The following is a 17,593-nucleotide window of genomic DNA, read 5'->3' as shown; positions in this document are numbered from 1 at the left end:
TGAAACGTGATATTCCAAGCATAGCTCTTTCAATTCCTCTTTGGGAGACCCGAATAGCATTCTCATACTGCTTACAAAGGCCCCAGGTCTCTGAGGCATATGTTAATGCAGGAAGAACAGTAGTGGAATCAAAGAGATGTGCCCGGAGCCAGAGGTTCTTCGTCCTCTTAGCTGTTTCTTCGACGTTCTTGAAGGCGTTCCAAGCTGCTCTCTTCCTCCTGCGCAGCTCGGGTGCTAGATCATTTGTCATGTTGACTTCTCGACCTAGGTACACATAGCTGTTGCATTCGGAGATGGTCGTTCCGTTGAGAGCGAATGGGGCATCAGGAACGAGGCTGTCTCTCATAAACATTGTCTTCGTAAGATTCAGCTGTAGTCCTACCTTTCCACACTCACTTGGTATGTTGGCAAGTGGACATGGCTGTCTGAGTTCATCATGTCGACCAAGACCATTCATGGTAACTCACAGTTCCAGAAGGCAGAATCTAAACATTGGACATGGGAGTCTCCCGATGGACGATTCCACAACGAAATAGACCACATCATATTCAATCGACGGTTTTGCCTGACTGATGTCCCAAAATTCCGAACGGGATTGGACCACCGTCTCCTTCGTGCAAAATTCTACTTACAAAGCGGGGAGAAAGGGCTGCAAAGTTTAAAAAGAGAACTCCCAGAACGACCACCAACTGGGAGCTCTTTGGCACTATAGCGGCAACATGGGAAGATGCCATTGTTGACAACATTGACGAGGAATACGATCGACTGGTTCAGCACCTCCATGATTGTGCGAGGAATACCAAGATAGAGATAGCCACAAAAATTCTGTCTTCGAAAACTCTTGAGCTTATTCACCAACGTGGTTTTGCGCATGCCTCAGGCAACCGCAAGCTAACGTCCGAGCTCGCAAAGCAGTGCAGAGATGCGATCAAGGAAGACCTCAAAGAGAGAAGAGCAGAAGTGTTGGTAGATGCGGCAGAAGCCGGGAAAAGTATTCATAACGCCCGCCTGTCCTTCGCCAACTACAAGACCAAGATGACTGCCCTCCAATGTCCTGATGGATTCATCACATCCTCCAGAACGGCAATGGAGAAGATTATCCATGACTTCTACTCAAATCTCTTCCATAGCCATATACATAGTAAAGCATATTAATAAAGCAAATTCTAGTGTAACTATGCTCCACCTTATTTTTTTAAATTTTTATTAGTGAAACACCATGAGGTACAGTTGTAAACTTACAAATTTTTGTGCTTGGATTTCAGTTATACAATGATCGAGTACCCATCCCTCCACCAGTGCCCATTCTCCACCACCCCTAATCCCAGTATCCCTCCCACTCCCCATCCCCCCATCCCACCCTGCCTCTGTGCCAGGGCACTCCCTATTGTTCTCTCTCTCCTTTTGCGTGCTGTGGTTTGCAAAAGAGGAATTGATTGGCCATCTGTTTGGTCTATAGTCTACCTTTTAGCATGCATCTCCCATCCTGGGCGGATCTTCTCAGCACCCTTTATTTGGTGCTCCCTTCACTATGTGAGCTGCCTTCAGTCCTAGAGAGTGAGGCTGGCCTCCAAGCCATGGAGTAAATCTCCTTTTGTTGGTCAGTTTCCAAGATCTTAAATTATGATTAAATTATTTCTATGGGCTCTTTCTTTCTTCCTGATGAATGCTAGTAGAGTCAGAAACTTTCCTCTTAATACTGCTTTTTCTCTGTCCCACAAGTTCTGGTCATTTGTGTGTTTATTCTCCTTTGTTTCCAAGAATCTTTGGATTTACACTTTGACTCTCTCTCTAGGTCACTGGTTGTTACTAGTGATTTGTTTAATTTTTATGCTTGGTTTGATTCTCCATTTCTGGGTCTGATTCACTTCTATTTTCAGTTTTTCATTGTCCAAAAAGATAGTTGAAATCATTTCTATCTTCTTAATTTTCTGCAGTTATGTTTTATTGTCCTGTGTGGTATATCTTGGTGAATGTCCTGTGTGCACTGGAGAAGTGTATTCAGCTTTGGGGTAATGAAAATTCCTATTTATATCAACTCCTTCCTCCTCATCCATTTCTTCTTCTCTTCCCAAATGAGTTACAATCTTAATTAGGACCACTTATGAGTGATGAGTTTTTTTGCTTACTTCACCTTTGCCTCTTTTTCTTTGGGGTTGTCACTTTTATTAGGATAAAGTTCAATATGTATCTCTAGGTCTAAGTTCAATCTACTTGGAGTTTGCTGAGATCCATCTATATAAAAAAGTGTTTTATCAATTAAGAAGATTTCAACTATCACTTGAATAAGAATTCATTTTTCTTAATAAGTCACGGTCGTCCTGTTATTCATCTATTTGCTCAAGCGGGCCCAGTAATGTCTCCATGGTGAGACTTGTTATTACTGTGTTTGGCATATTGAATACATCAAAAGTTGCTTGCCAGGCTTTGCTGTGCAGGCGAGATACTCTCGGTAGCTTGCCTGGCTCTCCGAGAAGGGCGGAGGAATCGAACTCAGGTCGACCATGTTGGCCTCTTGCAAGGCAAATGCCCTACCTGCTATGCTATCACTATCTTCCTCAGGTGTAACATCCATTGACCTATGGAGATCATTCTCTCTTCTGTTATAATGTTTTGTTTAAAGACCTCCATTTGCAATAATTTAAGAGTTCTTCAGGCATCAACTTCTTTTCTTTTTCCCCAAACTAATTTTCTTGCATCAATATCTTAAATATAGAAAAATTAAAGTTGACCAATTCTACAGCATTTTTAAAATAGTGTGTCATGTCCTTAGTCTCATTATTTTAATACAAAAAAAAATCTGGGGACGAAGAAGACCCCCGCAGTGCTGGTTCCTAACATAGAGCTGCGACGGATGGGAAAAGGGACCACAGAAGGCCCTCGGGAACTGCCCTTTGTCCTCTGCCTATCCAATCCAGGTATTGCTGGGCACAGGAGGTCTTCCCAGAGCAGTGAGACTGAGACTATTGGTGCAGAACCCATTCCTAACATAGAGCTGCGGGAGACAGAAAACAAGAACGCAGAAGTCTGGCAGGATCTGGCCTTCTTCGACCGAATCAATAGAGGTATTGCTGGCCATAGGGGCCTTTCCAGGGCCGAGGGACTGAGAAGGCCAGAGCAGGGCCGGTTCCTAACATAACGTTGGGAAGGTTGGCAACCAGAAATGCAGAAGGCCCGCAGGAACCGCCCATTGTCCTCCACCCATTCAATCCAGGTATGGCTTGGCACTGGGGGCCTTTCCAAGGCCATGATACTGAGACTACTGGTGCAGGGTCCATTCCTAACATAGAGAGGTGAGAGACAGGAAACAGGAATGCAGAAGACTGGCGGGAACTGGCCTTCCTCCTCGGCGAATTCGATAGAGGTATTGCTGGGCACAGTGGGCCTTTCTAGGGCTGCGGGACTGAGAAGGCCTGAACAGGGCTGGTTCGTAACATAACACTGGAAAAAAATGGGAAAGGGGAACCCAGAAGGCGTGCGAGCACCAACCTTTGTCCTTCGCCTGTCCAATCCAGGTATCGCTGGGCACAGGGGGCCATTCCAGAGCAGCGAAACTGAGACTACTGGTGCAGGGCCCATTCCTAACATAGAGCTGCGAAACACAGGAAACGGGAATGCAGAAGGCCGATGGGAACTGCCCTTTCCCCTCCGCCAATTCAATACAGGTATCACTGGGCACTGGGGGTCTTTCCAGGGCCATGAGACTGAGACTACTGGTGCAGGGCCGGTTCCTAACAAAGAGCTGTGAGAGACAGTAAACGGGACCTCAGAGGCCTACAGAAACCGCCCTCTGCCCTCTGCCCACGCAATCCAGGTATTGCCTAGCACTGGGGTCTTTCCAGGGCGCACCCAGAGTTGTTCTCCTCCTCTTACCCCATAAGAACCAGAAGTTAGTCTCTTATGTGGAACATTCACTGCAGCACTTTAATCAACAGAAACACATTAAACCAATAACTCATTACGCACATCTCAATTAATAGTACTCCAAAAACACAATAGTAACAGTGAGCGTGAAGGTGTAAACGACACAGGTCAACAATGGCAAAGCAATGCAGAAGCTTACTTAGTGGAGAGACTAGCTCAGATGACCCCAACAGTAATGAAGTGCTAGGCAACCTCTCTGACAGGATTTAAAAGGGAGTTTCTGAGGATGCATATGGAGCTAAAAGACACAATGGAACAAAGCACCAATAAAATGCAGGAGAATTTTAAAGTAGAAATGGGAAAAATGCAATCAAAACTACAAATGGAACTGACAGATGTGAAAAACCAGGTAAATGAATTGAAAAACTCTATGGAAGGCCTCATCAGCAGAGTAACAGCTGCTAAGAATAAATAAGTGAGCTTAAAGATCAACTGCAGAGACACTCCAGAAAAGAGCAGAAAATGGAAAAGAGACTCACAGTCAGAGAACAGATGTCAAGAGAAGATAGGGATGAAGCCAAAAGGAATAACATAAGAATTATCGGAGTCCCAGAGGGACAAGAAAAAAACCCTGATGAAGAAGAATCTGTCAAAGACATCATTGCTACAATATTCCCAGAGCTAAAGAAGATATACAACCACATTCAGGAGGCCAGAAGGGTTCCAGCTAGAAGAAACCCCCCAAAAAAGTACCCCAAGACACATCTTATGAAAATGAGGAAAACCTTAGACAGAGAAAAAATTCTGAAATCAACAGAATTAAAGAAAAAATTGCCTATAAACGTGCATCCTTAAGACCTAAAGCTGACTTGTCTGATGAAAACTTCACGGCTGGAAAACAGTGGTGGGATATAGGGAACAAACTCAAAAAAATAAATGCATCACCAAAAATACTTTACCCAATTAGACTTATTCATATCAGAAGGAACGACACACAGTATCAGAGACAAACAACAGGTCAGAGACTTCATAGACTCAAAACTATGGTTACAAGAACAACTAAATGGGCTAATTTAAGACAAAACAAGCCCCACAGATATACCAAATTTTTGCAAAAAGATGAGACAAAATCATATAACAATAATCTCTTTGAACATCAATGGTATAAACGCATCAATTAAAAGACACAGAGTGGCCGGATGGATCAGAAAATTGAACCCAACATTCTGCTGCCTGCAAGAAACACATCTGAACAGTCAGAGCAAACAGACTTAGAGTCAAAGGCAGGAAAACAATTCTACAGGCAAACAATGCCAATAAAAAAGCTGGGGTGGCCATTCGGTATCAGACGACATTGATTTCAAACTGAAGAAGGTCACAAGAGACTTGAAGTTCATTTTGTGTTGATCAAGGGATCTGTACAGCAGGAAGAACTTACACTCATAGGTATATATGCACCCAGTGAGGGACCAGCAAAGTGGTTAAAGCAACTAAACAGAGACTTGAAGGAAGACATTGATAGCAGCACAATACAAGTGAGAGAAAATGCAGAGAGCATGATGAAATGTACAGAGGATGGCTGGTCCCCCCCTTCCAGCTGCATCCATACCAGTAAAAGGGACCTCAATTTTTATGTTCCTTTTTAAACTGATATATATCAATTACACATAGTTCATATCAACTGTTTCCTTCTTTTTACAATGGGCTGATTTAATTGCTAGAGTTTCTATGTGTGAATATACACATTTTTTATAAGCACACAACAAAATGTGTCAGGTAAGCATTGAGGATTGTAGCTAGTCTTTTTTGAATGTTTGGTGAACTTAATAGTGAGCCTATCAGAACCTGAAATATTGTTCTTCAGGGACATCTTAAATCGCTCTTTCAATGTACTTTTGTATGATTGGTCTGCCAGGTATTTCCTTTGCTCTCTCATTTTTACCTCTTCCTAAATAATTTTTGGGAGACTGCAGGGTTCTAAGATTGCATTCTTTTCTTCAAGATTCTCCAGCTTAGTGGCATAGAGTTTTTCCACAGTAACCTCTTATGATGTTTCACATTTACTTTTTTGTCTCCCTTTTAAAACATGTTCACAATTATACATAGAATTTGAGGGATTTTTTTATGAAGCTGACATTACATATTCCTTATATAAGTAAACACAATATAAGTGCAAACTGGGATATATAATAGCATACAGTGAAACAATCGGATCAAATACATTCATCAGAATGGACAATGACTTTAATATTCATTAGTGAGTCATTATATCAGCATTAATTATCTTAACAATAGTTCTACAAAGCTTACTTTAACTTACTGCTTCTATAATTGGGGAGAGCATGCTGATGTACCTCCATTTAGGAGAAAAGTTGTAAGTCTTTACATTTTTGCGTTTTTAAATAAACTGTCAGTAAAATATCAGCCCATCTTTCAGTTTCAGTTATTTCTGTTATACAATGTATTTTTGGTTTAGAAACTATTAAGTATTACTTAGAAACTAGTGGCCCGGGGAGAGAGTACAGCATACAGCACTTGCCTTGCACCCAGCTGACTCATCCCATATGATTGCCTAAGCCTGCCAGGAGTGATTCCTGGGGGCAGGGCCAGGAGTAAGCCCTGAGCACTGTTAGGTGTGGCCTCAAAATCAAAAATCAAAACCAGAAACTTATGTGTATACTTGTTCGTATTGAACATTTATATGAGAGATCTATGTTATTTACAATTTCTGTTTTCAGCAGAGCAAAATTCATGCAGTTTTTGCTCCCCCAAACTAAAAATTATGCCTTAAAAGTTAAGATACATAACTTTTTATGGTACATAACTTTGCAATTATATATATAACACAATTTGTATTTTAAGTATTGCAGCCTAGACACACTCTGGAAATATGACTAATACTAGAAAGTTTTACTGAATTTATAATTAGTGGAGACAGAAAAATCTCTAGATACGACCTAATAAATACTGTTTTAAGGTGTTTCCTTGTACAATACCTTGATGCTTATTATTCTTTTCTGAAAATAGTTTCTCAATTTATTTTGTGTTTTCTCAAATATACTCAGTGATTATATTATCTTGATACTTAAGTGAAAATAATAAAATATACATTTCAATGTTTTTATTTTATTTCTTTTTCTTACATTATATGCTGACAATGAATAGTAATTAAAGAAATTATGAAAAATTTGCCCCACACAGTATTTAGTTAGAGCAAATTGTTATCAATTAACCAATACAATACATTTATTATAAAGAGAAAATGCCTTTAGCGCTTATACTAGAATAAACATATATACTAGCTTAGCTAGTATACTTCTACAAGTAATCTGTATAATAGTATAATTAATTAATAAAAATTTATTATACAAAAATAATTATATTGATAACTATACTAGTATAATAATACTTACTTTACTAGATTTTATTATATTTATAATAATAATATTTCATAATTCATAATAATAATACTTATTTTCCTAAGGTTGCAGCGTTAGTACAGCGGGTAGGGCATATGCCTTGCAAATGGCCAACCTTTGTTCAATTCCTCCGACCCTCTTGGAGAGCCCAGCTAGGTATCAAGAGTATCTCACCCGTACGGCAAAGCCTTGCAAGATGCCCGTGACGTATTCAATATGCCAGGCACAGTAACAACAAGTCTCACAATGGAAACGTTACTGGGCCCGCTTGAGCAAATCAATAAACAACGGGGGGACAGTGCTACCGTGGTACTAGTTTTTACTTTCTAAAAATTAATCTGTCAGGATATCTAGCAAATTATATCTAACATAGAGATGAATACAAAATATTTATCAATAATTTACTGATGCACATATAGTATTTAACAAAATATTTGACAAGAATACCTTTATTAAAATCACTGTAGTCCAGTAAAAATGAAAAATGACATTTTTCCATTTATATTTTTTTCACTACTTATAAATAATAAGACTATATATATTCAACTTGGTAAGTACGAAAGAATACATTTCCATTAGCAAAATATTTGAGAAAACAAAATAAGTTTTGTTTTGAAAACTCATATATTAAAAAGTAGAGTTTCATAAAATGACAATTTAATTGCATTATTGAAAATTAAACTTCTCATTTAATTGAAACATTTTATTCTTGCATATATTTCACAACTATTATGATTTGGAATCATAATTCAAAAAGTGTTATATTTATAATCTCCTACAGAATAAAATGTACTACAGAATAAAATGTATCTATAATGATTCATGTTTTTAATTTGCATGCTTATATACATAAATATAATTAAATTGGTAAATGTGCTTCAAATTTTCAAGGCAGTTAAAAAAAAAAACCTGTCTTTTCCATCTTGTGTAACATTCAAGGCAATGGTTTATCACTTTTGTTTTCAGATTTTTTATTTTGATACTCTAAAATCACATGCTAAACAACTCACTATTACCACTTTGGAGTAAGAGTTGCTCAACTAAATTGCCTCTAAACAACATTAGAATGAAATACCTAACTCTATCAAGCTTTAGAATTCTGTTATAGACCAACATTTGAGAATGCCAGAACACAGAGTCGTGGCAAACGGTTTAAGGTCAATGACCATCTGGAGTATGACTGTAACCCTGGATTTGAAAACAAACATGGAAACACCTCAGGGACCATAGTATGTGGTGACAGTGGCTGGTCTGATACACCAACATGTTTTGGTAAGTTCCATTTTTCAGCTGTTCTTTCTGAGAATATCAAACGAGCACATTCCTCGAGTTATTTGCAAGGAATGCTTATTTAAAAGTATTATCTTCTGAATTGATATAAACTAAAAAGAGAGTGTTTTAAGACCAAGAGATAAATAATCAAATCACAACAAATGGCTGCTTCCTGGAGAGGGCCATGTAAAGATTAAAGAATGTGATTAAAGAATGATTGTGTTTGTCACCGAAGTGCAAGTTTTCATGTTGTTTAAAACATCATGCTTTATTAAATTTTGACTTCTTTCAACTTCCTCAGTTATTTTACAACAAATTTGTGGCTTGCATCTCCCCACTAAAAATTAATGTATAAAAAAAGTTGTGATATAGATGCACACATATAGGGTTCCGAAAAGAATTCAGCAAGATAGACCATATCCACATGATAACCAAGCTCACTGAGATTTCTCGGGAGTTCAAGATGCCACTCTGTTTAATGGTCATTGATATAAAGAAGGCCTTTGATTCTGTTGAGACGGATGTAGTCATTGAAGCCCTAGCCAAACAGGGTGTTCAAACTGAATACATCAGGATCCACCATGAGCTATATTACAGATTCACTACCAGGATCTCACCGTGCTACAAGGAAGTGATCATCCATTTCAAGAGAGGAGTTTGGCAGGGTGATACCATTTCACAGAAACTCTTCAGTGCCAGTCATTTGCAACGACTAGAATGGTAAGGAATGGGAGTGAAGAAAGATGGTTGGCAACTATACCACCTCTGCTTTGCTAATGACATTGTGTGAAAAACAGCAAATATTAGCCAAGTGGCACAAATGCTGGCCGACTTCAACCGTGAGTTTGGAAAGGTTGAAGGTAGACCACATCTAAACTTCACAGAGACAATGTTTAAGAGAAATGGTCTCGTTCCGCACGTTCCATTCGCTCTCAACGGAATGACATCTCCAAATGCGACAGTTATGTATACCTAGGGCAAGAAGTCAACATGATGAATGACCTGGCAGCTGATTTGCATAGGAGGAAGAGAGCAGCTTGGAATGCCTTCAAGAACATCGAAGAAATAGCTAAGAGGACAAAGAACATACAACTCCGGGAACATCTCTTGATTCCACTGTTCTTCCTGCATTAACATATGCCTCAGATACCTGGGCCCTACGAAAACAGGATTAGAACGCTATTTGGGTCTCCCAAAGAGGAATCAAAAGAGCTATGCTTGGAGTATCATGCTTCACTCAAATGAGAGAAAGAATCCAGAGTTTCGGATTCTTTGTCAACAGTCAAGAATCAGGGACACTGTCTCATTTTCCAAGGCATCGAAAATCAGATGGGTTGGACACATAATGAGATTTGGAGTTGACCGCTGGAATAGAGCCGTTACTGACTGGATTCCATGGGACGTCAAAAGATCAAGTGGCCGCCACCTATGAGATGGTCTGATTTCTTCAACAAGACCCTGAAAGATCGGTTTGAGGCTCTTTTTGTTCCTAGAATGAGCAGATGCCATTGGGCTACACTAGTAGTGACAGGGAAGAATGGAGACTTTACTGGCACCTGCTTGAGCAAATCGATGAGTAATGGGATGTCAAGTGATCAAAAGAGATCAAGTATTAGATGCACAATGGATACTATGCAGTCACAAGAAAGATGATATCATATAGTTCACTGCAAATTGGAACTGGAAGGTATCATGTTAAGCAATATAAGTCAGAGGGAGAAGGACAAATACTAGGAGATCTTATTCATCTATAGTATATAGAAAGACAAAACAAGGGCATAGGCAATATTAAACAATGACAAACCCTTGGTCTTGAGTTACAACATTCCAATTACAGAGCATTAGGAAAAGATTGGAGAAATGCAGAGGTGAACTTGAAGTGAACTAGAGGCAGACAGTCTTGAGCACTTTGCTGGTGTGAAGGTGAAAAAGTCCTGCACATCAAACCATAAATGCTAACATTATTATAAACATGCAGCTTACTCTATAGTTAAATAATACTTAACGATATGGAAGAATTTGATGAACAAAGGCTAAACAGAAAACAAAGAGAAAATGTCCCTAAGGCGACACTTGTAGTGGGCAAAGGAATGTTTAGTAGTCCTTGGAAGGTATAAATGGCTGGGATAAAATAGGTTGAGGGCTGAGGAGACACATCAGAAGACATATTCGAGTTCTGTTCTGGCATTTTTTTACTATCAAGTATTAAAGTCAAAGTTAAGGAATCATATGACTGATTTTAAACAATCAGGTAAATAGAAATACAATTTTTAGGTGGTTCTGGCTTGAGAGAGAGGAATGTGAAATGGTCTCACTGGGGAGGAATGTAAAATGTTTTCACTGGGGCACAGTTTGACTGAGTTAAATGTGAAAAATATAAATTAGATATGTAAGATACAGAGCTGAGTATATGGAGCTAATTAGAAACATACATTTATCATCTACGTGTAAATCATGACATCACAGTGGAAATTTATACACGATTTAAGGAGAGGATCTCTTGAGACTGAACTCTATGAAGCATTTCAATGTTTTACGTCTGATAGACTAAGAACAGAAGGCAAAACACCCCAAAAATTGGACCTCAGAATTGAGTGAAGTAACTGTAGTATTCAAAGTTCTTACAATAAAATGTTGGCGAATAGGGAATTCTAATAGAGTAATTATTAGTGAAACCAATGCAATGGGGTTCTAAATCCAATTTCATTACTAAGCATGTTTTGTAGAGCAGCAATGAAGACTAGTTGAAGATCATTCATTGTTCCTTTTCTGTAAAATGTTTAAAATTTATTAACGTTCTCATACTTCAAAAGATTATTTTGGCTATTAGGTATTGCTATAATATTTTTGAGACAGTCTGATTCTGATGTTAGGCAAAAGAAATTTATCTAATTAATTATTATAGTAGTTGGACTGGTGCTTTTTCTAATTCAGTCAATAAAACCAGTTAGAATATAGCAAATATGTAGTGCATTTGACCAAAAGTAAACAACTGAAGCAATTTTGGTGAAACAGGGAGGACAGAATGTTCATAGAATCCCGTGAAGAAAAATAATCAGTAAGAGATGGAAGCCAAGAGAGTCTAAAAGAGTTTTAAAAGCACCGCTGTAGCATCAACAAAAAAAATGCATGAAACTAAACCAAACAGCATCACACAGAGTTTTTGAGAGGAAATACGTTCACCAGCTAGCACAGCTATCAATTTGGGGAGATATGACTCTGAGGAATGCAGAATAGATTCCCTATATAGAGGAAAGGGTGCAGAGACTGGAAAGGAAAGTGAACCTGCCATCCTTTCCTGTAATGAAAGCTACGATCTTAGGCAAAGGTGCTAAATTCAAGGTTTTGCAAAATTTTAGCTATAATTTAACAGTCTCTGAGTTGAAAACAGACCCAGATCTGGTTAATCCTAACACTGGTGAGGTAGGACACTTCCCCTGATATCCAACCCACAAGCACGGTTTCAACCTCAACTCTCAGTATATGAGTTCCCTGATGTAGGTTTGCTGATATAGACTTGACACAATGGACAGGTTTACAGTGAGGACTCAGTACAAAGATTTTTAAAGTGAATGAAGCTTTGTATCTGTACTTGCTAAGTCAAAGAGTCTTGGGAATTGTACCCAAAGAAACCGAGATGAGGTCATATGTGCTTGAAGAAGCTATCCCCAGGTTAAAATGTAAACATGCCCTACTATCTACTAAGATTAGCTTGGAATATGTGACCAATATTCTGTCACTTCCCAATATTACTACATTGGAAGTCAGATCTAGCAACTGTGATCCCTGACCAAGTAGATTTTGGTGCTATAGCAACTATAAGACATTGGTGACCATAAATTCCCTGTTGTCATTTAGGTGCACACAATTCAAAGAAGTAGACACTGATTAGATACTGCAAACATTTAACAAATTATCTCAAGGTAATCCATGGCTGCCAGAAACCACTAGAATTATAGGAATCAGCTAAATATTGTGAATGAAGCACTGGGTTTATTCTCGGGAGAGTTAAAAGTGTGCCCTCCACACTTAACTGCCATGAAATGCCTTTCCAATAAAGCCAGCCACACAGAAAATAAAATGGGCCAATCAGGAGTAAGGACACTGAAAAATAATTTAAAATTTCCCCAAGAACAAATGCCCAGGTCCTGATGAACACTAATATGTTCTACCAAAAGTTCAGATAGGTCTCACTATCTGTACTCGTGAAGCATGTCCAAACTATTAAAGAAACAGCAATCCTTCCTAAAATCTTATGAACTTAATATTACCCAATACCAAAGCAAACAGAGATATTACTGAAAAAAATTCCAGATTGATATCTCTGACCAACTTTGACGCAAAATCCTCCACAAAAATCTTAGTGAGCTAAGTTTAACAATATATCATCATGATCTAGTGGAATTCATTCTAAGAATGCAAGGATGGTTCAGTACATGGAAATCAATTAATGTAATAAATCCAAAAATAAAGATAAAATCATATGAGTTTCTAAGATATTTGACCTAAATAAAGGTAATGTATTTTGACAGACGTGAGTGTGGAAAGGTAGGACTACAGCTGAATCTTACGAAGACAATGTTTATGAGAAACAGCCTCGTTCCTTACGCCCCATTCGCTGTCAATGGAACGACCATCTCCGAATGCAACAGCTATGTGTACCTAGGTTGAGAAGTCAACATGACAAATGACCTGGCACCCGAGCTGCGCAGGAGGAAGAGAGTGGCTTGGAATGCCTTCAAGAACGTCGAAGAAATAGCTAAGAGGACGAAGAATCTCCGGCTTCGGGGACATCTCTTTGATTCCACTGTTCTTCCTGCATTAACATATGCCTCAGAGACCTGGGCCCTACGCAAACAAGATGAGAACGCTATTCAGGTCTTCCAAAGAAGAATAGAAAGAGCTATGCTTGGAATATCACGTTTCACTCAAATGAGAGAAAAAATCCGGAGTTCCAACATCCGTCGACGATCAAGAATCAGGGACGCTGTCTCATTTGCCAAGGTGTCAAAAATCAGATGGGCTGGTCAGGCAATGAGATTTAAAGACGACCACTGGACTAGAGCTGTTACCGACTGGATTCCACGGGATGTCAAAAGACTGCGTGGCCGCCCACCTACCAGATGGTCAGACTTCTTCATCAAGATCATGAACGATCGGTTTGAGGCTCTTCATGTTCCCAGAGCGAACAGATGCCATTGGGCTACACTAGCACATGACAGGGACAAACGGAGACGTTACTGGCGCCCGCTCGAGCAAATCAACAACTAACGGGAAGTTAAGTGATTAAGTGATAAGTGATTTTGACAGACAACGTATGTATACACACATATGATATTGCTGACATACATTCTTAAAAAAGTATTCAGATGCAAGAAGCATTTTCTAAATCAATTCATGTAGCACTGTACTGTCATCTGATTGTCAATCGATTTGCTTGAGCAGGGACCAGTAACGTCACCATTGTGAGACTTGTTGTTACTGTTTTTGGCATATCAAATACACCACGGGGAGCTTGCCAGGCTCTTCCGTGTGGGCGGTATATTCTCGGTAGCTTGCCGGCCTCTCAGAGAGGGACTGAGGAATCGAACTTAGGTCGGCCGCATGCAAGGCATAGAACAGTTTGAAGTTGAGGAAGGTGTTGTCTCCCATATTCTTTTTCCCAAGGATTGCTTTAGGTATTTGTGGAGACTTATTGTTCCTTATGAATTTCAGGAGTATTTTGTGTATTTCTTTGAAAAATGTCATGGGTATCCCATAAGGACCACATGGAATCTGTAAAAAGCTTTGGGGAGTATTGCCTTTTTGGCAATGTTAATTCTCCCAATCCATGAACAGCGGGTGTGTTTCCATTTCCTCCTGTTCTCATATTTCTTGAAGTAGAGTTCTGTAGTTTTCTTTGTATAGGTCATTTACCTCCATAGTTTAGCTGATTCTAAGGTGCTTCATTTTCTGCGGCACAATTGTGAACAGGATTGTTTTTTATTACCACTTTCTTCTCTTTCATTATTTGTATATAGGAGAAACATGAACTTTTGGGTATTGATTTTGTAACCTGCCACTCTATTATACTTACCTATTGTTTCTAGGAGCTTTTGGCAGAGACTTTAGGGTTTTCTAAGTACAGTATTATGTCATCTGCAAATAGTGAGAGTTTGACTTCTTCCTTTCCTACCCGGATGTCCTCAATATCTTTTCTCTTGCCTAAATGCTGTGGCAAGTACTTCTAGTACTCTATTGAATAGTAGTGACAAGAGTGGGCAACCTTGTCAGGTACCTGATCTTAGTGAGAAAGCCTGTGGTTTCTCCCCCTTAAGAATAATACTTGCTGTGTCCTTTTGGTAGATGGCTTTGACTCCATTGAGTACATATAGTGTATTTGACTATATTGAAGTTCCTTCAACTGCCATTTTGTTGAGACTTTTTATCATGAACGGGTGCTGGATCTTGTCAATGGATAAAATTCATGTATCGACATATATTTAGGCTTTCAATAACACCTTCCCATGTTCTAGTTATAAATGTGATTCCAATCATTTGATGTAATTAAGTCAAGTCTGATGCCAATTCATTATATTATAATAAAAGTTTAAGGGCTGGAGCGATAGCACAGCGGGTAGGGCGTTCGCCTTACAAGCGGCCAACATGGCCGACCCGAGTTCGATTCCTCCGCCCCTCTCGGAGAGCCTGGCAAGCTACCGAGAGTATTTGATATGCCAGACACAGTAACAACCAAGTCTCCAATGGAGACGTTACTGGGCCCGCTCGAGCAAATCGACGATCAACGGGAGGGCCTTTACCTTCTCTTTACCTATAATAAAAGTTTATTAAGAAATATTGAATTGACCTGTATCTATGATCTCAAATATAAATGTGCACCATTATGTTTTGCTTTAAAAATTCACTTCATAAGTCTGTATCCTTTTTTCTTTCAGAAATAAGTATTTAAACTTACCAATTTTGAGGCTGGAGTGATAGCACAGTGGGTAGCATGCCTTGCATGTGGCTGACCTGGTTTCGATTCCTTCCTCCCTCTCGAGAGTGTAGCAAACTACAGAGAGTATCGCATCCACACGGCAGAGCTGGCAAGCTCCCCGTGGAGTATTTGATATGCCGACTACAGTAACAAGTCTCACAATGGAGACATTACTGGTGCCCGCTTCAGCAAATCGATAAACAACAGGAAGGAGGACAGTGCTATAGTGTTACAGTGCTAAAATTTTAAATTATGCCATGCACATAGTTCCAAAGAAGAAAGTATTTTAACTCAGGAGAAAAGGTTATGTACATGGACATCTAGAAAGATAGGAATTAAAAGCCCAGGACTTGCATGTTGCCAACCTTTTTTCAATCACTGGCAAAAACTAACCACATCAGAATAACCATATTATGCTATTTTTATTTGCTATATTTCAAGTTGCTATGCTCTTTGGTATAGATACTAAATTTTTATACAATAAATAATTTTTTAATCTTTGATTAAAAAAAGGGCCTCCCGTTGATCATCGATTTGCTCGAGCGGGCTCAGTAACGTCTCCATTGGAGACTTTGTTGTTACTGTGTTTGGCATATCGAATACGTCACGGGGAGCTTGCCAGGCTCTGCCGTGATTAATGATATCAAATATATACTTTTAGATCCTAAAGAAAAATGTGGACTTCCTCCAGCCATTGACAATGGAGACATAACCACAATGCCTTTAAAAGAATATGCTCCAGGATCATTAGTTAAGTACCAATGTCAGTCCTACTACAAACGATGGGGCAATAGTACCATAATATGTAATAAAGGAAAGTGGACAATACCAACAGAATGTTTAGGTAAGTATTTACATTTTCTCTTGCGTCCTGAAAAAAAATTAATGTGAAGTTCTTTGTTTCAATAAAATTTTCATGAATTAAAAAACTAGTGCTCTGTTGAATGTTTGGTGATTATTATTATAGAAGAATATAAAATGTTCTTAGTTAAGTAATAAAGGCAAAGAAAGTTTCTTTAATGAAAACTCTTATTAAGATGGGCCAGCTTGATAGCATAGCGGGTAGGGGGTTTGCCTTGCATGCAACCACCCAGGGTTCAATTCCTCCATCTCTTTCAGAGAGCCTGGCAGGCTATAGAGAGTATTCCGCCAACATGGCAAAGCCTGGCAAACAACCCTGACGTAGTCGATATGCCCCAAACAGGAACAACTAGTCTCACAATGGAAACATTACTGGTGCCCGCTCGAGCAAATCGATGAACAATGGGAGGACAGTGCTACAGGACAGTTCTTATTAAGATATTTGACATATATCTTTAATTCATTTTATTTTAACAAATTAAACTAGTACCATTTTACTTGATTCACAATTTAAATAATTTCAATACATACAATGTATTTTGCATTGTGTAAAAGTGTAAAATGTTTGATATTTAATTCTTGAGTCAGTGAAGACTGTATTTGATAGTCTGAAGTTAAGTGAAAATTTCTTGTATACTCTTAATGTCTTATATTTTTGCCTTCAGATCCTTGTGTAATATCAAAAGACATCATGGATAAATATAATATACAAATACAAGAGAGAAGAGGAAAAGAGATTTATTTTCAATGGGGAGAAACTGTTAAATTTGTAAAATTGTAAAAGTGGGTATCAAAAACAGACTGAACAGAAATCATTTTGAGCAACCCGTATGAATGGAAACCTGACATATCCAAAGTATGAATAAAAAATATTTGAAATCTTATCTAAGCAGTCATAAACTTAAAATATGTACAATTATTTAGACTTTTCTTCATTAATCCATTCTTCTTAACTTTACTTTCAAGTGTAACCTAACACAATTTACTCAGAAGTCAGAATTTATGTAACCTACTATGTTGATGCAATTATAGTCTCACGATAATGATCACGACCATCCTGTTATTCATGCATTGCCTCGAGCAGGTCCCAGTAAAGTCTCCTTTGTCCTAGCCCTGAGATTTTTCAAAAAGTGCCATATTTAAGGTCTTTCAGAGTTAGGAGAATGAGACCCACCATTGTTACTGGTATTTGGCATATTGG

General features: G+C 38.7%; 1 long non-coding RNA gene across 1 annotated transcript; it reads left to right on the top strand.

Annotated features, from left to right (window-relative positions):
• Positions 1–2,958: 2,958 nt before the first annotated feature.
• On the top strand, positions 2,959–17,243 carry LOC130019982 (uncharacterized). Its single transcript, XR_008791944.1, has 5 exons — positions 2,959–3,364; positions 3,516–3,665; positions 8,379–8,555; positions 16,193–16,375; positions 17,058–17,243. It is a non-coding gene; the product is annotated as an uncharacterized LOC130019982 (long non-coding RNA).
• The last annotated feature ends 350 nt before the right edge of the window (positions 17,244–17,593 follow it).

The sequence above is a fragment of the Sorex fumeus genome, unplaced genomic scaffold (assembly GCF_029834395.1).
Source record: "Sorex fumeus unplaced genomic scaffold, SorFum_2.1 ptg000010l, whole genome shotgun sequence".
NCBI classification, from domain to species: domain Eukaryota; kingdom Metazoa; phylum Chordata; class Mammalia; order Eulipotyphla; family Soricidae; genus Sorex; species Sorex fumeus.
Note: the sequence above shows the minus strand (reverse complement) of the source record. Positions and strands in the feature narration are given on the sequence as shown.